Source organism: Pan troglodytes, chromosome 1 (assembly GCF_028858775.2).
Source record: "Pan troglodytes isolate AG18354 chromosome 1, NHGRI_mPanTro3-v2.0_pri, whole genome shotgun sequence".
NCBI lineage: Eukaryota > Metazoa > Chordata > Mammalia > Primates > Hominidae > Pan > Pan troglodytes.
The window spans coordinates 89680290-89706888 of record NC_072398.2 but is presented as its reverse complement, the minus strand read 5'-3'; the positions used below and the strand labels follow the sequence as shown (position 1 = coordinate 89706888).

The following is a 26599-nucleotide window of genomic DNA, read 5'->3' as shown; positions in this document are numbered from 1 at the left end:
AGAGTTCTCCAGCAGCAAAGACTGCAGCAAGTGTCCATGGCTTTAATTGGAGCACTTGGGGGTCTCCCATTCACTTTTTCCCAGTAGGAAGAGTCCATCCTGATTCTAAGCTGATCCTAATTGGGGAGATGGGGTGACAAAGACAGGGTATTTTGTTGCCTTTTTAGTGCAGCCATCTCAAATCTCCATGCCTCACAGGGTCTCTGTCATTCCCCTGTTTTACTCAAGCACTCCCCTTCAGATACTGTCGTTGAAATGTGATTGTTTATTGTTTTGGTCCTTTTTTGTGCAGAGACAAGCATTAGGCAGCACTAACCAGCCATCCTGCTGATGTCACTCCCTTCTATTTCCTTCCCTAGAAATTCTCAATGTGAGGATTTCATCACAAGGCCTTTTGTGAAGGCTTTACCTCTATCCATCCTAAGAATTTCTCAGTAAACACAAAGGGCTAAAACAAAAAACAAGCCTCTTCCCTTGAAGTGTACAACCTAGTAGATCCACATCTCTTCCATTTACATTGACCTATTGGATATAATGTGATCATATGGCATCTGTTGTTTTTAGGGTTTCCAAGTGAGATATTGGTGGATCACGAAGAGTCTCTTACACATTCACTAAACCAGTGATGGTTCTTAATATAGGCTGTCCACACATTGATGAATGTGCAAAATGATTCATTGGACTGGGAAGAAAATACTTAACATTTTATTTATTTGTATCTATAACATAATAAAAATAAGGTTTACAGATATGTAATGTGCATATTGGCAATGATACACTCAGAGCCTATTTGAGATGGATTCATTTCACATACAGTACACATGCTTTCCTGAGTGTGAATCTATGGCCCAGGGCCATTAACAGTAGGGAACCTCACACATTATGCACTTTCAGCATATTGAATATTAAGACAAAAATAATGTACATGTATCTGTCTACATAAGTTTACAGATGATCTTATCTAGTTTTTATTACATTAAGCATCATAAAAGGAATGAGGGGCTTAAAAAGATTCCTGTGAGAAATTGCAAATTAAAGAGACTCTTCATAAAGCAAGCACAAGCAAACAACCAAAAAGTGGAAGTCCTATTACTTTTCCTGCTAGAACAATCTCTTTATTGGCTACACTGTGAGCTGAAACAATTACACATTTACTTCCATTATTATTAATGATGAACTTTGCCTTGATGATATATAGTGATGTAAGAGACTAGCTAAAATTGATAAAAAATTAATATTATATATTTCAAATTTAACTCAACTATTTAAATGTTTTATTTTTGTGTTTTTACATGCACAGATTAGTATAATCAACTATGTATAACTTACAAATAAATGAATTTGTAACTAAGAGATGAATTCAAAAAATTGTAAAGAAAATTGTGAATGTTTAAAAAATAAGTTTGAAGACCACTGCACTACACCCATCCCAGTCTCTGTCTTAGGAATGTAATGAGAGTTATGTTATAAAACTGCCAGCTTCCTTCAATAGGGAAAATGGTTATGACATGTGTCTTTTCCCTCTTCTTGAGAAGAGGGAAAGGAGCTGGCATTCAATAGAAAATAATGAAGAAGAGGTATTAGAGAAGAGAATGATGGAAAAAAATCAATCTTCCACCACAGGAAGAACATATAAGATAATATTTGAAGTTAAGGTAAGTGAGCAAAGACAAGTCAGTTCCTGGTTAAGGTACCGGGTAAAAAAGAAAAGACCACCAAAAGAACAAGGGTGAGGCTGTCTCCACCAGAGAACTGATTTATGGACTGTACAAACATTAGAAGGGCCCTTCTTTTTCTGTTGGTGGATCTCTGCATGTGCTGAAGGCTGAGCTGCATTATAAGCTCAGCTCCACTAGCTGGGGGAAAGAACACCGTTGCTACAATTCTGCTCCATAATAGCCTTTCTGGGAATGCTGTCTTCCAGTTAGCCCAGTAAACCAGAGCAGAGCTGTCTTTCTCTCCAGGGAGCCATGTGGGCCACAGCTTATCTCTTCTCCTGCCTGGATCCCCCAGAGTTTTTTCCAGGGGCAGAGGAAGTTTGCATGAGACATGCTGATGCTCTCAGGTTTTGTCCTCTCTTGGGAACTTTGTAGACTTCATGTCACCAGCCCCCTCCACTGGAAGCACTAAGTTTCTCCTTGTCCTAGGTGCTGAGGGTTCTCAAGAGAGGTAGAGCCCTTTATTTTTCTGAGCCAGAGGAGCGAGATTTCCAGCTATGAAAGAAAGCAAAAACTTTATTCCTAATGATGTTAGTAGCTGGGGCCTTCTCCATACTTCCTAGTTTCTGAACTCTCTGTGCTGCTGAAAAACAAAGACAATGCAAAGTCAGGTCCTAGTTCATCTAAAGAGATCAATGCTGCTCTTACATCATTTCTAGGATAAAATTATGTCAATAAGAACAGTTTCTTCTCAGTCCACTCCATATTCTCAGCCTTCAGCAAGACAAACACCATGCACTGACATATGAGGCATAATGTTCCTTCTCTCCAAATCAGACAAACGTTAGAAAAGAATTGCAGTGAATTAGAAAAAAAAGAATGAAATCTAAGACCACTATCCTATTCTCTGGCTTCTTCCCCCTCCCTTGCATGCAGCCACGTATTCAAAGACAATTTCATCCCGTATCTTAAAAATCCCATTGCTCACCACAGGCAGTTTCACCCTTTAGTTCTTTCTTACATTTTACAAATTCGAGCTATCTGACTCCTCTGTTCAGTCATTTTAGGCTCTGAAGGGGCTTTTATCAAATAAAACCTAGTATTAAAAAATGAAATAGGAGCTGGAATGTCCAGGCTGACATTATTCTTTCCAAAATATCACTAATGGATAGAATTATTTCTCCAATAATGCAGCCAACTTCGTGCAGTTAAGAGGAATGTCTTTTTATAGAAATTCTCTATTTCTATCTCCTGCCCACACCTCTCCAAGGACAGTACTACTTCAACTCCCAGGGAAGACCTCCCTTTCTGGGATAGAAAGTTAATTCTTCCTTGTTGGAGACCCTCAGAACAAGCATTCAAGCAGATCAACCACATCCACATACAGAATTAAGCCTATAAGGGCCAAATGCTCTACCCCTAAAAGAGATTCTCGAGCAGTGAAAAGTAACTTTAAAATTTCATTGATCAGTAAAATTTCCCATTTTTAAAATTTTGCCAAGTAACTTTTAAAAAATCTGTCATTATTACTGCTTTATTAAATTAACAATATTTTATATCACCAAACTACCAAGGCATCATTGTAGGGACATTTCTTTAATTTAGTGTTTTATTTAAATAGGTTTATCATTATTTTTCAAATTTACCATATAGCCCTTTATTTCTTTTTTTTCCCCCTCAAGCTAGGGAAAAATAGTGGAAATTTGACAAATACAAGTCTTTGTGCTATCCATTGGGCTAGAGGAGAGTAGCAGAGAGCAAGCAGCTTCCAGGAGAAGTTTATTCTGTTACGTGTTAAAGGTGAAAGACAGGGAAAAGAAGCTGACATGATCATTCTGGGCTCGAAGGACACATTTTTACAGGCTTTTAACCCATAGGATGTAAACTTTTTTTATTATACTTTAGTTCTAGGGTACATGTGCACAACGTGCAGGTTTGATACACAGGTATACATGTGCCATTTTGAAGATGAAACTATGTCTTGCAATTCTTCAGATTCCCATGATGTCAAACAAAGAACGTGTGGGCAGTACAAACATAATAATATTTTTATTTTATTAGGTATTGCTTGCTTTAATTGATTTTTACAATTTGTCTCACTTATTCAATACTTAACATACATTTATTTGCACACTTATTTTTCTTCTGTTGTGCAATCTTGTGTACTTTAACTAAAAATTAAGCCCCTAAAAATGGATAACTTTATTTTTTATATAGTTGGGTAGCAGATATAAACCTCAGTCTATGAATATACGGATACAATAAAATTTACTTTTTCTTCTCTTTTTTGAGACAGAGTCTCACTCTGTCGCCCAGGCTGGAGTGCAGTGGCTCGATCTCAGCTCACTGCAACCTCCGCCTCCCGGGTTCAAGCAATTCTCCTGCCTCAGCCTCCTGAGTAGCTGGGATTACAGGTACCCACCACCACACCCAGCTAATTTTTGTATCTTTAGTAGAGATGGGGTTTTACCATGTTGGTCAGGCTGGTCTCGAACCCCTGACCTTGTGATCCACCCATCCTGGACTCCCAAAGTGCTGGGATTACAGGTGTGAGCCACCGCGCCTGGCCTAAAATTTACTTTTTCTGTATTTTGGCCTATATTTTTCCTTTTTTATTGATACACATAGTAATACATATTTATGGGGGTACATGTGATATTTTGATAACTACTATGTGTAATGGTCAAATTAGGGTAATTGGGATATTTATTACCACAAACCTTTATCATTTCTTTGTGTTGGGAACATTTGAAGTTTCTTTGCTAGCTATTTAAAAATATACAATAAATTCTTGTCACCCTGATGGGTTAACAAACACTAAAATTTATTCCTTCTAATGGTATTTTTGTATCCATTCACCAATCTCTCTTCATTCTCCCCTCTCTCCAGGCCTTTCCAGCCGCTGATAATCACCATTCTACTTACTATCTCCATGATATATATTTTTAGTTCCCACGTATGAGTGAGAACATGTGATATTTGTCTTTCTGTGCCTGGCTTACTTCCTCTAACATAATATCTTCCAGATTCATCCATGTTGTCACAAATGACAGGATTTCATTTTTATGGCTAAACTGTAGTCCATTATGTATATATCCTACATTTTCTTTATCCATTCATCCATAGATGAACATGTAGGTTAATTCCATATCTTGAGTATTGTGAATAGTGCTGCAATAAACATGGAAGTGCAGATATTTTTTCAATATACTGATTTCCTTTTTTTAAGTATATACTCAGCAGCAAAATTGCTAGATCATATGGTAGTTTCTATTTTTAGTTTTATGAGGAACTTCTATATTGCTTTTCATACTTGCAGTACTAATTTACTTTTCTACCAACAGTGTATGAACATTCCATTTTCTGCACATCCTCACTGGTATCATTATTTTCAGTCTTTTTGATAATAGCCATTTTAACTGGCTATATCATTTTAACTGGTCATTTCATTGCAGTTTTGATTGCATTTTCCTGATGATTAGTGATATTGAGCATTTTAAAATATATATTTTGGTCACTTGCATGTTTTCTTTTGATAAATGTATATTCAGGTCTTCCTCCCCCTTTTAAATCAGATTATTTGGGATTATTTTTGCAATTGAGGTGCTTGAGTCTCTTGTTTCTTTTCTCTTGCTGCTTTTAGGACCCTCTCTTTGTCCTTGACCTTTTGAGAGTTCGAATGTTATATGCCTTGGAGTATCGTTTTTGAGTTTAAGCTGCCTGGTGATCTTTGACATTCTTGTGCTTGGATCTCCATATGTTTCTCTAGGCTTGGAGTTTCTCCATTATTATCTCTTTGATTGAACATTCTACCACTATCTCTTTCTCCACTCCCTTTTTAAGGCCAATGACGCTTAGATTATTTTTGAGGCTATTTTTTAGATCTCACAAGCATTTTTCATTTTTTCCTTTCTTCTCCTCTGATTGTGTGCTTTCAAATAGCCCGTCTTTGAACTCTTTTTTCTGCTTGATAAATTCTGTTGTTGGGATACTCTGATGCATTTTTTAGTTTGCCAACTGTATTTTTCAGCTCCAGGATATCTGGGTGTTTTTTTAAATTATTGCTTCAATCAAGAGATTTTTAAATTTATCTAATAAATTTCTAAATTGTTTTCCTGTTTTCTTAAAGTTTATTGAGCTTCCTCAAAACAACGATTTTGAATTCACTTTCTGAGAGATCACACATTGTCACATTGTCTTCACTTTAGGATGTCACTGGTGACTTCTTTAGAACATTTGTTGAGGTTATATTTCCCTGAATGTTCTTGATGCAGGTGAACATGCATCAGCGCCTGATGTTCTAGTTCTTACAAAGGTGCTTTCTTGTGTGAATAGTTGTTCAGATGATTTTACTAAAGGAGGACAATTGCTCAAAGATTCTACTCAACCATCTTCTTCACCCCCCTTCTCCAAACCTGATCTATTCTTTTTTTTTTTGAGCCTCTATCCCATTGAGCTTTGAAAAAATATAGCCTCACTTTACTAGGGATTCCCCTTCTGTTCCCTAAGTTGTACCAGTTTTTCAGAGTCTTGTGAATATTCAACAGCACAACACTCCTATAGGAGTGGCCCTATAGGAATTGGGTCATCTGTCCACACAGGTAATCAACTGAAAGATGTCCATTATCTTTATCAGCTTCATTTTCAGATCCAGTAGTTCTCTCTGCTGCTTTCATGCCACACCTGGGACATGAAATTATAGTGGAAGTATTTGACACAATTATCAGAAGCTGATAGAATAGTTAAATGAAAAATTGTATGGAGACAAAAAGTTTAAACAACTCATTAACAAACTTGATTGAATTTATATATACATGTATATAGATACAGATGTCACTACTCACCAACTGTTGAATACACACTCTTTTCAAGTGCATACAAAACATTTTTTAAACTTGACTATATGCTAGGTCATAAAGCAATTCTCAAAAAATTTCAAAGAATTAAAATCATGTAGTGTATATTTCCTGACTTATAATTAAGCCAGAAACCCAAATCTGTTAAAAAATTATTTTTAAAATTTTAAATATATTTTTAACAAACAGCAGGTGAGAAATAAATCTCAGTGGACATTAAAAAATAATTTATCTGGATGATAATAAAGATAAGCCATGTAAAAACTTGTCAAATATTGCTACAGCAGTGATTATAGAGCAGTATACAGCTTTAAATGCACAGCTTAGAAAAGAAGATAAAAATCAATCAATTAAGCATTTGTAACTTAAATCAAACTAAGGATCTATAATTCAATAAATTAAGGCAAGAATTTGTCAAATAGAAAAGAATAAACTAGAGAAGATCAATAAAGCAAAAAGTTTGTAATTTGGAGAAACCAATGAAGTTAATATTCCCCTACCTAGACAGATCAAGAAATAAAGCAAGCACAAAAAACAAATATCATGAACCTATGGGCATGTGAAATCATAAGAAGATATTACAGATAATTTTATATCAAATATTTGAAAAGTTTTAGATAAAATAAACCTAAAAATATAACTCATAAAATCAAACACAAAAAAACTGAGAATCTAAATAAACATTAAAGAAATTGAATTTATACTTTTAAATCTTTGTATAAAGACAACACCTGGATCAGATCAGATGATCGCTGTTAAGCACCAATCTTACAAAAATTGCTCCAGAGAATAAAAATGAGGGAACTTTTCCCAATTTATTTAGTAAAAGCATAGCCTGATAGCAAAATCTGACAAGGACAGTAGTAGTATTTAAACCTGGTTATTCATCACAATTGTGTTGGATTTACTCCAAGGATTAAAGCTGGGGTTAACATTTTTAAATCAATACATTTATTTCACCACAACTACAAAACAAGAAAAGCACGTCATCATCTCAATCTATGTGGAAAAAGACTTTCATGAAACTCGGCATCCATTCATAATGAAACTCTTAGCAAACTAATCCCAGAAAAAAATGCTGCCAATACATTTTAGAGCATAGATTTATTTAGTCACATCATTCTGGCTGTTCAAAATATATTTTCAGTTACACTTTAATTCTCTGCTGCTCAGGGTAATAAAGAACTGATTAATGAAGATCTTAATAACTATACACAAAGCCCTCTGTTTAGGAAAAAAAATCATTTTACAAGCTTAACAAAGCATTTAAAAATTAAATTTTGCAGGCAACTTGAAGCATAAGCAATGCAAAAGTAGTAGCAGAAACATAAGGAAAGTAAGCTAATAATGATCCAATTCAAATGCCAATCATATTTATTTCTGAGTTCTTAGATGGCGCTTGGTGATAAAAAACATTTTACTCTAGAGTTCAGAAGTGAACTCTTTTCCATTGCTCTAGAATATCAGGATGGCAGATGTACCTCACTTATACACACACACGCAAAAGAATCTCTGATAGCCAGATTACTTCCACAAAGAACTGGTCCTTGTGGAACCCATTTCCATAGAAATCCTACTCGTGTCCCAGGACTGTCTTGGAATGAGCCCACAAAATATCCCTGCTATAGACCTTGCCTCACCATGCCTTTCTATTGACCCAGGGTCCAGCAATGCCTCAGGAGGACTCCTAAAGCTAGTAGCAGTGAGCGCTAGGGTTGTTAAATATTCAATGATTTGGAGAGCAACATTTTAACCCCACTGTACAAACTGTATTCTTTAATTCTCAACTTAACTAGAACTAATTCACTGTCTTTGTACTAGGTTTTAAAGAAATGGAGCCTGCAGGTAAGGGTGAAGCTAAAGAAGCCTCAAGAACAAAGTAAATGTCTGCAGAAGTTTCTCTAGCTGTAGAACCAAGCTCACATAGTAAGTAGTAGATTCTCTAAGAAACAAGAACTTATTCTTATGTATGCCCAAGAAAAAGAAAAGAAGAAAAATATTTACCCAACAAAATGTTAGGTAAGAAAAAAGCAGATTGAACCCTTTTATTAGCAGTTTTTTTTCCCACTTTTCCCACATGCCCTCCAGCCCACCCCACTACCTCTCCTATTTGTCTGAGCAAAGTCCAATGCCAGCAGCAAGTGTGAGCAGGCTACACAACACCCTCACAAAGTGCTAAGTGTCTCACTAGTTAGGGGAGCTTCTGCCACAGAGCTCAGACCATTTACAGTTTACCTACATAGGGTAGGAGGTGGAGGGTGTTGAAGAGAATCAATAATTTGGATTTTTCACTTCTTCACATATCTATGTGTCTTGAGTCTGAGCTTCAGAAAGGTAGAAAGAGAATGACCTTTGGCTGAGAAATCAGTGATAGTTAATTATTAAAACTACCAGCTACTGTTTGCCTCCCAACCTTTGTGGCCCAGATTCCAGTAATGAGAAGATCCAGAAGCATTTGAAAGTATTCATGTCAATGAACAGCCAAAGTAGAGAAAAGATGTATATAGCCAAAATCTTCATGCCCCAGGAGCCCAAGTTTGGAGATCTTTGTTTCATTCTCAAAGGACAGCTCTACTTATCCTTCCAATGATCACTGCCAAGTTCTCTTTAGCCATGGTAAGGTCTCCATTAACTCTGGCCTTGTGGTCTGAAGGACAAATCCTTAGAGTATGTATGTTGACTTCTCTCACATTGATTAGATCAGTAGTTCCCAGAACAATGACAATGTGCTCCATCTTCCTCCCTCCCTCCCTCCCTTCCTTCCTTCGTTCCTTGTGCTTTTTGAATATTCAGTATAAGCATTGCACAGGCCCAACCTTATTCATCACCCTCACTTTCAGCAGATTGCATCACCTTCTCTTTTATAGAGATCTAAGGAGCCTTTCCACTCAGAACCCAAAACCCCACAGTGTAACCCTCTCTCTCTGGCCTAGTATCCTCTGGAAAAAAAAGTGTCCCTATTGCTGCACAAATTCTGGAGCTAAGGACAAACACCTTCACAAATAATTCCTGTTTCACGTGATGCAGTCTGAAGAGGATGTGGAAAATGCTGATAGATAATGCTATGGAGTCAGTGTCATTTAGGGAAAAAAAATCACTCAACTGCTGATTCTGGAAATATTATTCTCTATAATCTTAACTTTAATCATTTAAGTTTAACCCGGTTCCTTTCTATTCTCAAGTTTAAAACCTTGCTATTATAAAACAATAAAGGTTTATCAGTGTCTACCTAAACCAATAAAGATTTATCAGTGTCTACCTAGCACAATTTACATTTGATAGGTACGCAGCATATTTCTTAGGGAAAAAGATATCTCCTCAGTGCAACCACATTTTGTTTATTTTCCAATAAAAATTTTTTACATTTAAAAATAAAAAATATGTATCTATCATTATTATTGTAATCCTGTGACTAAAGTCACAGTGGTTCTTAGAGATTATTGTTTCCTCCTCTTCTCAATACATCAGAATTCCTTCCACTATTGTCATGAGAATTTGGAATTGTAGTAAAAGTTTGGAGGTCAATCGCAGTAGATTCCTAGAAAAATATTTTATAACTCTCAAAATTCAACAGTAAGAAAGCAAACAATCTAATTGAAAATAGGCAAAAAACACGTTAATACTATGGAATATTGATCAGCAATATAAATGAATGAACTATTGATATATGCAAAACTTGGATGGCTCTTACATTGAGTTTGTTTTTCTCCATCTAGCTTTTTAAGATAGAAAGATAGATCACTGATTTTATCCCATTCCTCTAATCTTATATAAAAATGCAGTGCTATGATTTCTCCCTAAGCTCTACTTTAACAGCATCATGACAATTTTTTAAATTTTCATTTAATTTAAAATACTCTCTAAACTTTCTTTTGATTTCTTCTCTTACTCATGGGTTATTTTAAAGTGTGGTGTTTAATTTTTAAACACTCAGGTATTTTGTACATATATTTATGTTATAGTAGAAGATACTCTGTATTATTATACTCCTTTTTAATGTATTTTAAAGGATTTAGACTTATTTTAAATTCCAGCAAATGGTTTCTCTTCATGATTGTCCCATGAACACTTGAAAGGAAAGTGTATTCTGCCACTTTAAAATGAAGTGCTTTATAAACAACAAAGAGCTCAAGTTAGCTAAAACTGTAGGTATCCTTTTTTTATTCGTCAACATTTTCTTCCTTTTTCTTCAATTCTTTTTATTTTTTTCTTTAATTTTATTGATTTTATGTCTACTTGTTACAATTATTGAGGGAGAAGTATTAAACTATCAATATAGCACAATATAATTGTGAGATTGTCAATTTTTCCTTTCAGTTTTATCAGTTTCTGTTTTTTTTTTTTTTTTCTGTTTTATTTATTTTGAAACTCTGGTATTAAGTGCATAGATATGTTATATTGTTATGTCTTCTTCATTCTTGATGTCTTTTATCATTTTGGAATGATAATATTTATGATAATATTCTTGTCATACTACTCCTATTTATCCATGATAATGTTCTTTATTCTGGAGTCTACTTTGTCTGACATATCATATGAAACCTATGATGCTTACTGTTTTGCATGGCATACATTTTCCATCCATTTACTTTTATCTATTTGGTATTTATAATTAAAGTGCACTTCATACAAACATCATGTAAGAGGTACTGCTTTTTAAATTCAGTTTGGCAAACTTTGACTTCTTTTTTTTTATTTATTATACTTTAAGTTTTAGGGTTCATGTGCACATTGTGCAGGTTAGTTACATATGTATACATGTGCCATGCTGGTGTGCTGCAGCCATAAAAAATGATGAGTTCATGTCCTTTGTAGGGACATGGATGAAATTGGAAACCATCATTCTCAGTAAACTTTGACTTCTAATTGAGATGTTGAGTCTACTAGGTTGAATTGCTAATATGTTGCTAATATGGTTGGGTTTAAGTCTCCCGTATGGCTATTTATTTTCTATTTTATTTATTTGTTTTTCCTGTAGTCCTCCTTTCCTGCTTTGTTTTGCATTAATCATGTATTTTTAGTGTTATATTGTACCTGTTAGATTGGCTTTTTCAGCCCCTCCATCCCCTCTTCCTCCTCCCTATTTTTCTTCATCATTGATCTGTGATTTATATTATTGACATTTAAGTTTCCAAAGTCTATCCTTAATTCACATTATATCATTTAAACATAATACAAGAAAATTAAACAGTTTGATGCCGTTTACTCATTCCTCTTCTTTGTGCTGTTTGTAATTCATTTTATTTCTACCTATGTCAAAACCCTGGAGTTCACCATTAAGTATAATTATGGCTTATTTTAAAGGACAACAAATTGTACAAATCTAAAACAAATCAATCATTATGCTTATGATAATAGCTGGCAGCTGAGAAGATTCTTTCCTATTTCTAGGTTGCCAGAAGTTTTTTCGTGAATGAAGGCTAAATTTTGCCAATTTTTTTTCCTGAATCAATTTTCAGTTAATCACATGACTTTTCCTATATACAGCAAATTGTATTAACTGATTTTTAAATGTTAAACCAACCTTTTATTCCTGGGGTAAATTTTACTTGTTTATATGACCCATTTTAATTATTGTTGGGTTTTATTTACTAGCATTTTGTTAAAGAGCTTTGCATCTGTATTTATGAGGGAGGTTTTTCTTTAGTTTTTCTTTTTTTATGTTGCGCATGAAGACTTTGTCTGATTTTGCTATCAGAATAAAGCTGGCCTTATAAAACTAAATGGAAAGTATTTTCACTTCCTTTTTAATCAGAAAGTTTGTGATGAATTAGTACATGTTCTTCCTTAAATCTTTTATAGAATTTACTAGTGATGTCATTGAGCCTGGCACATTCTTTGTGGGAAAATTTAATTTAATTTAATTAATTTAATAGATATATGGCCATTCAGATTTTCCATTTCTTATATTTTCTTGAGTAAAATTTTATCACCTGTGACTTTTGAAGAATCATTCACTTCTTAAAAGTGGTGGAATTTATTGGCACAAGTTCTTCATGATATTCCTGTTTTAATCTTCTTATATTTACAGAATTTATAGTTGGAGTCCCTCATTAATTATGTCTTCCTCTCTTTCTTGGCTCATCTACCTAGAAGTTTATCACATTTATTTATTTGTTTGTTTGTTTGTTTGTTTATTTATTTATTTATTTATTGTACTTTAAGTTTTAGGGTACTTTTTAAAAACCTTTTGGGCTTTTTGACTTTATTTTTGTTTGCTTTTCATTTCATTGATTTCAGTTCTCCTCTCTGTTATCTTATTCTATCCAATTTGGCTTCAATTTTTCTTTTAGCCTCTTAAAATGCTTAATCATTGAATTTGGACATTTCTTGTTTACCAATATAAGCCTTAGAAACTACAGATTTCTGTCTAAGAACTGCTTGATGTTTTTTCTACAAATCACTAAAGCACAGTTGATTGTTTTCCAATATTTTCTCTCTGTGTGCTCCTTATTTTGATAATTTCTATTGCTTTGTCTTCAATTTAAATGTCCTTTTCTTCTGCAGGTTCTAGTCTGCTACTAATCTTATCCAGTGAAATTTTTATTGCAGATATTTTCTTTGATTTCTAGAAGTTACATTTGGTTCTTTTACCTCACTCATTCCTCTCCTTATTACATCCATATTTCCTCTTAACCTTAAACAAATTTGTACTATTTGTAATTGTTTTAGCATCCCTGTCTGCTAACCCCATCATCTTTTTCATTTCTGTCTCTTTTTTTTCCAACTGACTTTTCTTCTGATTATAGGTGACGTACTTCTGCTTCTTCATATATCTAGCAGTTTTTTAGTGAATATTGGAGATTTTTATTTTATGTGTGGAGAGCTGCATTTTTTTCTTGTGTATTTTAAAAGAGTATTGAACTGTGTTCTGTTACGTATTTGAGTTACTTGTAAATAAGCTTGACCTTATTGAACTTTCTTCCTAAGTTTGATATGGCATTTCGCATTACCCATTACTTCAGTGTTAGAGTAGCCCTACCACTAAGGTGTGGCCTTATTGAGATCTCAGTTGAGGGCCCACAGTATTCAGTTAAGCATCTCTACTCTAGCTGGTTACAACATCCCCCAGCCAAGTATAAACTTAATAATCTCTGTTTAGCCCATGTCTTCCCATAATTCTTCTCTGCCAGCCTTATGGTATCTGGCCCAGTGTACACATAGTTTAGTATTATTCTGTTACAGACACGAGGGATGCTTATGCAAATTTCTGTAACTCTTATTTTGTGCAGCTTCCTATTTTCTCATGCTTTGCCTCATAATTTCCAGTTATATTGCCAGTGTGATCCACCTGGCAGGTTTCTTTAGTATAGGCTGACTTCACCAATACCAAATTCCTGCAACATGGTCAGCTTCACCAACATCCATCTCTTGCAGTACACAGTAATTAATAGCACCAAGTTTCCCTCAACATCCCTCTTTGCATGGTGGAGTGCCTCTAGTAAGACATATTCTTCTGAATAACTGTCCCCAGTACATTAGAGAGCATTTTTTTTTTGGCAAAATTTCAAAAGTATAGATCCCATCAAGTTCTCTCTGAATGGCACATTGCAGCATCTTAATTGCAACATCGCAGCCATACAGTGGATCAATGCTGAGACAGGGTCTCACTCTGTCATCCAGGCTGGAGTGCAGTGGCACAATTACAGACTCAGTGCAGCCTCGACATCCTGGGTTTTAAGTGATCCTCCCACCTCAGCCTCCTGAGTAGCTGACAGGCACATGCCACCATGCCTAGCTAGTTTTTGTATTCTTTGTAAAGATAGGGTTTCACCATGTTGCCCAGGCTCGTCTCAAACTCCTGGGCTCAAGAGAGCCACCCACTTGTGCTTCCCAAAGTGCTGAGATTACAGACATGAGCCACTATGCCAGACTGTGCCCTGTCTAATTAAGTCTGGGTATAAGCCCTGATGCAGGAAGGGTTGCCTCTGGGTGCATGTCAGCTTTTAATGTTTATCTTTATTAAATTTTCCTTAATGCAAACATGAAGTTTCTGGATAAAAGATGATTTCTTGATAAAAGTTGATTTCTTACCATGTTCAATGTACAATCAATAGCCAAAATGACATTGCAGTATTAGTCTCTCCACACCCAAAATCCTGCATTATAAGACCCAAATAGAAAAAAAAAATTGATACACAAGTGACAGAATTACTCTCTATGCAAGAGATGAAGAAACATAAATGTCCTCCATTTATAAAGGGGAAAAATCATTTTTATCCCTCCGCTTCTGAATCTCCTTGGAACTGAATAGGAAAAGTCTTTACTCTAACTCTTTGGTTTGTATATCAATTTCTCCAAGAGGAAGATAAACCCAGTGTCTATGGCTTTTACAACCTAAATGTTTCTTCATGGCCCTGGGGTTCTCCCCGTTTGGGATGTAAACAACTAGGCAGATAATGCTTTAATTTTTGTGCCTAACCCAAAATTACTATTTGGCTCTTGAGATGATAAGGTTTACAGTATGGAAGCAATTAGCTCCACCATTAGGGAAACAAATGTTTACAGATTTAATACTCAGTGTATCTAAAAAACAAAATGTTTCTAGAGGAAATGAAAGCAAACATTCTCTATTCTTATAATGTATACATTTCCATGTCTCTGAAGACTGAGGTTTTTGTAAGAATGCTAAAAAAATCCATGGAAAAGTTGTTTTCTCACACTACTCTATCTTGACCCTAGGGGTAGTGACTGTTACTTATATCTGCTATTCCTATATTCTTTAGAATTATTTTTGCTAATTATTATCAAATACCTCATTACTCAAGTTCCCTCTTGTACTTAATAATTCATTACATTAAACTCCCTATTCAAATCACTGTGTGTTTTTTCTCCTAATTGGACCCTAACTTATACAGTATGAGAACTTACCCTCTTATTCATGCATCTTTATTACTAAGGCCTCTAATGTATGTGTTACCTTCCCTTTGACTGATCCAATTTGCTTAACTTTATCAATATAAGTTAATTGTGATGTTCTATGAAATTTTATGACAAACAACATTTTTGTGATCTATATTATGATGGAGGGCAGCAGAATTATCATAGCCCTAAGGCAAAACTGTGAAAGTATACTATTGGTCCTGCCAGGTAAAAGCAACTGCTTCTGGTTCTCCTTAAAGTTAACGTGGAGAAATAGTCACTATTTCAATAGCTACATACCAACTGCCAGGTGCTGTGTTCATTTGCTCCAATAGAGATACTACATCTGGAGGAGCAACTGCAATTAGTGTGACAAGCTGATTAAGTGTACAGTAGTCCAGAGTCTTCCTCTAATTTACATCTAACTTTTTCACAGACCAAACTGTGAGGATTAAAGAGGGACATGATGGGTATAACCACCCTTGCTTCTTTTAGGTCTTTTAAGATGCCATTAATCGCTGCAATTCCCATAGTAATGCAGAATTGCTTCATATGTACTATGTTGGTAGGAAAAGGAAGTTCTAGGGGCTTCTACTTAATACTTCCTATTATAATGGCCCTCATGCTATGGGTCAGGGAACCACTTTGAGTATTCTGCCAGTTGCTATGTATGTCTATTCTAATTATACATTCAGGAACTGAAGAAGTAGACACAGGGTAGGTCCTTGAACCAACTTACCAGAGAGTATGTCAGACCAGAGCTAACACTAATTCTATCATGTGACTTAAGTTAATACAGCAGAGCATCATGGTCTTTCAACCAGTTTCTAGACCTATCATAATTCACAGAACCATGGCCCTCAATTGAAAGGGAGTTCAAGACTTCTTGGGGAAGTATCACTGATGCAAGCACACACTGTAAATCTTCCACCAAAACTTCCCCCAAAAGGATCTGTGGCTGTATACTAGAGGTATATACATATACTCCATTGAGAAGTAGAAAATACTCAGACATTTCAGAATAACTTGACCTTGTCCCTGAATTGATGCTAATATCTCAAAACCCAAAATGTGACTGTGGCCCACCAAGCAAAATGAAGGCTTACAATGGTCACATGAGCAAAATGGCATGTTCTATAGATGCCAGTTAGCTTCTTTCCCCAGACACTTTGCTTATACAAAGGTCTGATAAACAAAATGGCCACGTTAGCAGGGACAGAGACTACACATGGATTTAACAATATGGGCTTCCCCTTACCAAGGCTGATGCAGCTAACACTGCTGTTGAGCACATAATTTGTTGAGAATGGAGACAAATAGTAAACCCTAACTATAACACCATGCCTTGTGAAAAATGGCCTCCTAGCAGGTTGATTATTTGAACATCTTTTGTAATGGAAGGGGAAGAAATTTGCCTTTGCTGGAATAGGCTTGTATACTAGACATGGATTTGCTTTCCCTGCCTGTAATCCTTCTGGCAGCACCACTATCTGTGGGTGCACAGAATGCCTTAAACACCTTTATGGCATTTCCCATAGCATTGCATCTGCTCAAGGAACTAATTTAACAATAAAGGAGATACAGCAATGGGTTCATGTCCATGGAATAAACTTGTCTTACCACATGCTTTATTGTCCAAAAATAGCTTATGTACTTGAAAAATGAATGGCATACTAAAGACTTAGTTACAACACTAGTTGGGAAATATCTTGAAATTATAGAGTTCTGTTTTATAGAATGTAGTGTATGTTTTGAATCATACTGTTATATAGTACTGTCACCCCATCATAGCTAAAATTCAAGGAGTCAGGAGTTAAAGGGTGGAAGTGGGAAGGATTTCTTTTATTCCTATTACTACACCTAATAATTCACTTACAGAGTTTTTTAGCCTGTCTCAGCAACCTTGAACTCTGCTGGTTTTAGCACCCCTGGGGAAAATACTTCTACCAGAAAACATAACAATAGTCCATTTAATTGGAAGATGAGACTGCCATCTGGCCATTAGTGGCTCCATATGTCACTGAACCTACAGGCAATCTCCTGTTACAATTAATTCATTATATTAAATTTTCATTGTTGAAATTACTATGTGATTTCTGTCTCAAGAATGGGCCATGGCTGATATACTGGTTTTCTTAACTATAAGCATTCAAACTATAATTTCTATGTACTGGTTTAGCTGAATTTCACAAGATTTAATACTTTTTGTCTTCATTTCTATTCAACTTACAATATTGTCTGATGTTCCTTATGGTTTCTTCTTTAATCCGTCAGTTATTTAGCTGTGTGTTGTTTAATTTCTAAATGTTTAAGAATTTTTTATTTTTTTTTGTCTTATTACTAACTGAATTTCATTATGGTCAGAGAAAGTCGGCATTATTTTAATTTTTATAAGTTTATTGAGTCATTGTATGATTCATCACATGTTCTCTCTCGATTCCATAAGCACTTGAAACGACAGTATGTTCTGTTTTTGGTTAGAATGTCCTTAGATATCGATGTCATATATTCTTATTTTATGTCTACTTGTTAAATCAATTGATAAAAGAAGAGGACTAAAATCCCAATTAGAATTGTGAGTTTGTCTGTTTCTCTTTTGATTTCTCCTAGTTTTTGCTTTATTTATTTTGAAGTTCTGTTATTAGGAGCAGGAGCATTTAAGATTGGTATGTCTTACTGATGAATTAGACCTTTATCATAATGAAATCATTTTCTCATCTATGGTTATATTTATTGTTTTTATGTCTACTTTGTCTGCTAATGATTTAGAAATAAACGTGAAAAACGTTTTTAGGTAGGTGGAAATTCAAATAATTTCTACACTACCAAAAATGCTATAGAAAGTTCTGGAATGTATAACCACTCTAGTAGAATTAGAGTTTGCATACTATATCTTTCTCCATACTTTTTTCAATATATCTACATATTTTTATGTTTGTCTTCTAAAATAGAGTATACTTGGGTTTTGCTTGTTTTCATCTATTCTGGTAAAATACGATGACTGCCTTTTCACAGACATGTTCAATATACTTAGGTTAAACATAATTACATACATTGTTGGATTTAAGTCTACCATTTTTCTAGGCTGATCATAAATTCCTGGCCTCAAGTGATCCTCCTGTCTCAGCCTCCTGAGTAGTTGGGATTACAGGCACGAGTCCCCACACCCAGCTTTTGCTATTTTTTTCTATTTGTCCTATCCTTTACTTGTTCCTCTATTTCTCACTGCTTTCCTCTTTTGGATCAAACAAATTTTTTAGTATTCTGTTTTATTTATCTATTGTCTTCTTAGCTATACCTCTTTGCATTATTCTAATTGCTGCTCTGTGGATTAACATGCATTCATAATTCATAACAATTTTTCTTAGAGTTAAATTGCACCACTTTTATTAAACAAAAGCATTTCATAAAAGTATATTTACATTTGTCTTTGCCTTTGTGCTATAGTTGTCATAAGTATGATGTCAACACACGTTATAAACATTATAAATCTTACAATAATATTTCATATTTTTCTTTAAATAATACATTATTTAAAACAATTGAGAAAAAAAGATATTCCTTTATATTTACCCACATATTTGCCATTTTCAATTGTCCTTATTCTGCAAATATAAAGCTTGCACCTGATGTCACTTAACTTCAGTCTGAAGAACTCCCTTTAGCATTTCTGGTAGTGCATAAATTATCTCAATTTTTACTTACCTGAAATTATCTTTACCTTTATCTTGAATAAAATTTTTGCTGGATATAGAATTCTGGCATAACACTAAAAATGTCATTGAATTTATTCTGGCCTCCATTGTTTCTGATTAGAAGTCAAGTAAAATTATTCTTGTTCCCTGCTATGTAGTATGTCTTTTTTTTGTATAAATTTCAGGGATACAGGCGCAGATTTATTATATGAATATATTACATAGTGGCAAAGTCCAGGCTTTTAAGGTAAGCATCATCTGAGTAGTGTACATTGTACCCATTAAGTAGTTTTTCATCCCTTACCCTCCTCCCACCCTCCTACCATTCCAAGACTCCTGTGATGATTATTTCACAAAGCCTGTGTACATGTGTACACATTATTTAGCTACCACTTATAAATGAGAACATGCAGTATTTGACTTTCTGCCTCTGAGTTGTTTCACTTAAAATAATGGTCTCCAGTTCTATCCATGTTGCTGAAAAATACATGATTTCTTTCATTTTTGTGGCTTAGTATTTTATGGTGTGTGTGTGTGTGTGATTTTCTTTATTCAATTACCCAATCATAGACATTTATGTTGATTCTATCTTTGCTATTGTGAATAGGACAATGATAAACATGTGAGTGCAGGTTATGTTTTTGATATAATGATTTATTTTCTTTGGATATATATCCAGTAGTTGGATTGCTGTATCGAATGGTATCTCTATTTTTAATTAATTGAAAAATCTCTATTGTTTTCCATAAACATTGTAGTAATTTACATTCCCACCAACAGTGTGTAAGCATGCTCTTTACTCTTTACTCTGTATTCTCCCCAACATCTGTTATTTTTCCACTCTTTTATAATAGCCATTCTGACTGTTTTAAGATTATATCTCACTGTGGTTTTAATTTTTATTTCTCTGATTATTAGTCATTTCGCATGTTTTTTTATAATCTTGTTGGCCATTTGTATGTCTTCTTTCGAAAAAGAAGTCTATTCATGTCTTTTGCCCACTTTTTAATGTGGTAATTTGGTTTTTGTTGTTTTTATTGTTTAATTCTGGATATCAGTCCCCTGTTGGGTGCATAGTTTATAAATATTTTCTCCTGATTATCTGTTCACTCTGTTCTGTTGCTGTGCAGAAACTTTTTAGCTTAATTTTTATTTGTTTATTTTTATTTTTCTTCCTTGTGCTTTTGTCACAGTCATAAATTCTTTGCCTAGACCTATGTCTAAAAGAATTTCCATAGGTTTTCTTCTAGTAGCTCTATAACTTTAGGTCTTAAATTTAACTTTTTCATCCATCTTGAGTTGATTTTGTATATGGAGAAAGACAGATCCAGTTTTATTATTCTGCATACAGTAATATAATTTTTCTAGCACCATTTATTGAAAAGAGTGTCCTTTCCCCAGTGTATGTTTTTCTCAACTTTGCAAAGGTCAGTTACCTAAAGATATGTGGCTTTATTTATGGTTTTTTTTTCATTCTGTTTCATTGATCTATGTGTCTATTTTTATACCAATACCGTGCTGTTTTGCTTACTGGCCAGCTTTATAGCATAATTTGAGGTCAGGTAATGTGATTCCTGCAGCATTGTTCTTTTTGCTTAAGATTGCTTTGGTTACTCAGGCTCTTTTTTCATTTCAGATGAATTTTAAGATTATTTTTCCTAATTCTGTGAAAAAAAAATGATGTTGGTAGTTTCATAGGGATTGCATTGAGTCTGTACATTGCTTTGGGCAGTATGGTCATTCTAACAATGTTAATTCCCTGATTCATGAGCATGGGACTTTTTCCATTTATTTCTATCATCTACAATTTCTTTCATCAGTGTTTTGTAGTTTTCTTTGTGGAGATCTTTCACTTCCTTGGCTAAATATATTTCTAGATATGTTATTTTTGTAACTATTGCTAATGGAATTGACTTCTTGATTTGGTTGTCAGCTTGATTGTTACTGGTGTATAGAAATGCTACTGATTTTTGTACATTGATTTTGTATCTAAAACTTTACTGAATTTGTTCATCAAATCTAAGAGTGTTTTTAGAGGAGTCAGGGTTTTCTAAGATCATATCATCAGTGAGCAGAGATAGTTTGACTTCCTCTTTTCCAATGTGAATGCCTTAAATTTCTTTCTCTTGCCTAATTGCTCTGACTAGGACTTCCAGTACTACGTTGAATAAGAGTGGTAAATGGGTGCATTCTTGTCTTATTGCAGTTCTTAGGGAGATTGCCTTCAACTTTTCCCAATTCAGTATTATGTTGGCTGCAGTTTTGTCATATATGGCTTTTATTATTTTGAGGTATGTTCCTTCTATGCATAGTTTGTTGGGGACATTATTATGCTGAATTTTATCAAATGCTTTTTCTGCATCTATTGAGATGATCATATGGTTTTCGTTTTTAATTCTGATTATGTCATGAGTCACATTGATAGATTTGTATATGTTGAACCATCCTTGCAGCCACAGAATAAAATCCACTTGATTATGGTGGTATTTTTTTATATGATACTGGATTCCATTAGCTAGTATTTTGTTGAGAATTTTTGCCTCTATGTGCATCAGAGATACTGGTCTGTAGTTCTGTTTTATTGTTGTCCTCTTGTAAGGCTTTGGTTTTAGGATGATACTAACTTCATAGAATGAGTTACGGAGGATTTACTTCCTCTCTATTTTCTTGGAATAGTTTCAGTAGGATTAGTACAAATTCTTTGTATGTTTCATAGAATTGGATGTGAACTCACCTGGTCCTGGGATTTTGTTGTTGTTGGCAGAATTTTATTACTGACTCAACCTCACTCTTCATTATTGGTCTGTTCAGGATTTCTACCTCTTCCTGGTTTAATCTTGGGAGATTGTATATTTCCATGAATTAATAAATTTCCTCTAGGTTTTCTAATTTGCCAATGTAGAGTTGTTCATAGTAGTCTCTGATGTTCTTTTGCATTTCTGTAGTATAAGTTGTTAATGTCTACATTTTTATTTATAATTGTGTGTATTTAAATCCTCTCTGTTCTTTTCTTGGTTAGTGTAGCTACAGTTTATCAATTTTGTTTGTCTTTTGAAAAACCAACTTTTCTTTCATTGCTCCTTTCTATTGTTCCCTTGGTCTCAATTTTGTTTAGTTTTTCCCTGATCTTTGTTATTTCTTTTCTTCTTCTAGCTTTGGGTTTGGTTTGTTCTTGTTTTCTATTTCCTTGAGGTGCAATTTCAGATTGTTTATTTTTTATCTTTTTATTTTTGGTGGGAGGTTTTTGGTGTAGGCCTTTGACACTATAAACTTCCCTTGCAGCATTGCTTTTGCTATATTCTAAAAGTTTTGCTTTTGTCTCTGTTTTTATTAAATTCAAAAGTTTTTCAAACTTCCAATTTAATTTTGTCATTGATGCAAGATTGTTCAAGAGTATGCTGTTTAATTTCCATATATTTGTCTAGTTTTGGGAATTCCTCTTGGTATTGTTTTCTAGTTTTATTTTGCTATGTTCTGAGAAGATACTTGCTATGATTTAATTTCTTTCAATTTACTGAAGCTAGTTTCATGGCCTAACATATAAACTGTATTGGAAAATGTCCTATGTGCTATGGGAAGAATGTATGTTCTGCATTTGTTAGATAGAATGTTAAGTCAACGTCTGTCAGTTTCCTTTGATCTAAAGCCTAATTTATGTCCAATGTTTCTTTGTTGATTTTCTGTTGATGATCTTTCTAGTGCTGTTAGTGGGGTGTTGAAGCCCCCCCACCATTATTGCATTGCTCTCTCTTTGTGTCTAGTAATATTTGCTTCAAGAATCTGAGTGCTCCGGTGTTTAGTACATACATATTTATGATTGCTTTATATTATTGTTGAATTTATACATTTATCATTATATAATAACGTTCTTTGCCTCTTTTTAATGTTGTTGATTTAAAGTATATTTTATCTGATATAAATATAGCTATTCCTGCTTGCTTTTGGTTTCCATTTGTGGGGAATACCTTTTTCCATCCCTTTGCATTCAGTCTGTTTCTAGCAGTAAGATAAGTTTTGTAGAAGCAGCATACAGTTGGTTCATGTGTTTTAATTCAGACATTCTATATCTTTAAAGTGTTTAATCTATTTACATGCAAGCTTAAGATTGATATGTAAAGTTTAGTTCTTGTCATAATGTTAGTTTTCTAGTTATTTTGAACATTATTTTTTTCTTTTTTATCTCTGCTTGTCTTCATGGTTTGGTGGAGTTGTGTCATGTTGCCATTTGATTTCTTTCTCTTCTTCCTTGTATAATTGTTTCTACAAGGTCTGTGAGGTGTATATTTTTGTGTGTTTTATGATGGCAAATATCAACCTTCCATTTCCATGTTTAGAACTCCTTTGAGCATTTCTAGTAGAACTGGTCTGGTAGTAATGAATTCTCTCAGCATTTGTTTGTCTGGGAAATATATTTTTTTCTCTTTCACATAAAAAGCTTATTCTTGCAGCATGTAAAACTCGTGGTTGACAGTTTTTTCTTTAACAACTCTAAAAATAGGATCCTAATCCCTTCTGGCTTGCAAGGTTTCTGCTGAGAAATCCACTGCTAATATGATGAGGTTTCCTTTATGGGTGGCTAGACAATTTTATCTTGATAATTTTAGAATCTTTTACTTTCTTTTTTTTTGCTTTTATTTTTATTTATTTATTTATTTATTATTATTATTATTATACTTTAAGTTTTAGGGTACATGTGCACAATGTGCAGGTTACTTACATATGTATACATGTGACATGCTGGTGCGCTGCACCCACTAACTCGTCATCTAGCATTAGGTATATCTCCCAGTGCTGTCCCTCCCCCCTCCCCCTCCCCCACAACAGGCCCCAGAGTGTGATGTTCCCCTTCCTGTGTCCATGTGTTCTCATTGTTCAGTTCCCACTTATGAGTGAGAATATGCGGTGTTTGGTTTTTTGTTCTTGCGATAGTTTACTGAGAATGATGATTTCCAATTTCATCCTTGTCCCTACAAAGGACATGAACTCATCATTTTTATGGCTGCATAGTATTCCATGGTGTATATGTGCCACATTTTCTTAATCCAGTCTATCATTGTTGGACATTTGAGTTGGTTCCAAGTCTTTGCTATTGTGAATAATGCCACAATAAACATACGTGTGCATGTGTCTTTATAGCAGCATGATTTATAGTCCTTTGGGTATATACCCAGTAATGGGATTGCTGGGTCAAACGGTATTTCTAGTTCTAGACCCCTGAGGAATCACCACACTGACTTCCACAATGGTTGAACTAGTTTACAGTCCCACCAACAGTGTAAAAGTGTTCCTATTTCTCCACATCCTCTCCAGCACCTGTCGTTTCCTGACTTTTTAATGATTGCCATTCTAACTGGTGTGAGATGGTATCTCATTGTGGTTTTGATTTGCATTTCTCAGATGGCCAGTGATGGTGAGCATTTTCTCATGTGTTTTTTGGCTGCATAAATGTCTTCTTTTGAGAAGTGTCTGTTCATGTCCTTCGCCCACTTTTTGATGGGGTTGTTTGTTTTTTTCTTGTAAATTTGTTTGAGTTCATTATAGATTCTGGATATTAGCCCTTTGTCAGATGAGTAGGTTGCGAAAATTTTCTCCCATTTTGTAGGTTGCCTGTTCACTCTGATGGTAATTTCTTTTGCTGTGCAGAAGCTCTTTAGTTTAATTAGATCCCATTTGTCAATTTTGTCTTTTGTTGCCATTGCTTTTGGTGTTTTAGACATGAAGTCCTTGCCCATGCCTATGTCCTGAATGGTAAAGCCTAGGTTTTCTTCTAGGGTTTTTATGGTTTTAGGTCTAACGTTTAAGTCTTTAATCCATCTTGAATTGATTTTTGTATAAGGTGTAAGGAAGGCATCCAGTTTCAGCTTTCTACCTATGGCTAGCCAGTTTTCCCAGCACCATTTATTAAATAGGGAATCCTTTCCCCATTGCTTGTTTTTCTCAGGTTTGTCAAAGATCAGATAGTTGTAGATATGCGGTGTTATTCCTGAGGGCTCTGTTCTGTTCCATTGATCTATATCTCTGTTTTGGTACCAGTACCATGCTGTTTTGGTTACTGTAGCCTTGTAGTATAGTTTGAAGTCAGGTAGTGTGATGTCTTCAGCTTTGTTCTTTTGGCTTAGGATTGACTTGGCGATGCGGGCTCTTTTTTGGTTCCATATGAACTTTAAAGTAGTTTTTTCCAATTCTGTGAAGAAAGTTATTGGTAGCTTCATGGGGATGGCATTGAATCTGTAAATTACCTTCATGCTAAAAACTCTCAATAAATTAGGTATTGATGGGACGTATTTCAAAATAATAAGAGCTATCTATGACAAACCCACAGCCAATATCATACTGAATGGGCAAAAACTGGAAGCATTCCCTTTGAAAACTGGCACAAGACAGGGATGCCCTCTCTCACCACTCCTATTCAACATAGTGTTGGAAGTTCTGGCCAGGGCAATTAGGCAGGAGAAGGAAATAAAGGGTATTCAATTAGGAAAAGAGGAAGTCAAATTGTCCCTATTTGCAGACGACATGATTGTATATCTAGAAAACCCCATTGTCTCAGCCTCAAATCTCCTTAAGCTGATAAGCAACTTCAGCAAAGTCTCAGGATACAAAATCAATGTACAGAAATCACAAGCATTCTTATACACCAACAACAGACAAACAGAGAGCCAAATCATGAGTGAACTCCCATTCACAATTGCTTCAAAGAGAATAAAATACCTAGGAATCCAACTTACAAGGGATGTGAAGGACCTCTTCAAGGAGAACTACAAACCATTGCTCAAGGAAATAAAAGAGGATACAAACAAATGGAAGAACATTCCATGCTCATGGCTAGGAAGAATCAATAGCGTGAAAATGGCCATACTGCCCAAGGTAATTTACAGAATCTTTTACTTTCACATTGACTTTAGACAGTCTGTTAACTATATACTGTGGTGAAGTCCATCTCGCTATGTATTTTCCAGGTGTTTGCCAGGCCTTTTGTATCTGGATGTCTAAATGTGTTGTAAGATAAGAGATGGTTTCATCAATTATTTTTTTAAACAGATCTCCTAAACTTCTTGGTTTTTCTTTTCCCTCAAGAATAACAATGATTCATAAGCTTGGTCATTTTCTGTAGTCTCATACTTCTTGAAAGCTTTGTTCCTTCTTTTTATTCTTTTTACTTTATTTTTGTCTGATTGGATTAATTCAAAAGACCTGTCTTCAGATTCAGAGAGTCTCTATTCTGCATGGTATAATCTATTGTTGAAGGTTTCAACTGTATTTTGTAACTCCTTCAAAGATTTTTTCATTTCCAGAAAAAAAATTAAGATATCTCCTCAGTAAATTTCTATTTTATATCCTGAGTTGATTTTCGGATTTCTTTGTATTCATTTTTAGATTTATCTTGTATTTCATTGAGCTTCTTTAAAATCAATATTTTGAATTTTTCTGGCTTTTGAAATATTTTCTTTTGGATAGGATCCATTGCTAGAAAATTACTGTGTTCCTTTGGGGCATCATAAACCCTTGTTTTTTTAATACTTCCAGA

At 34.6% G+C, this 26599-nt stretch overlaps 1 long non-coding RNA gene across 3 annotated transcripts in view; it reads right to left on the bottom strand.

Annotated features, from left to right (window-relative positions):
- Positions 1–689: 689 nt before the first annotated feature.
- LOC104003352 (uncharacterized) overlaps positions 690–26599 on the bottom strand; it is an 81311-nt gene continuing 55401 nt past the window's right edge. Inside the window, exon 3 of one of the 3 annotated variants that reach the window (XR_675913.3) lies at positions 690–2301. This is a non-coding gene — a long non-coding RNA (uncharacterized LOC104003352). The remainder of the gene's footprint in view (positions 2302–26599) is intronic. The other 2 variants (XR_001710415.2, XR_001710414.2) reach the window with 2 other exon arrangements.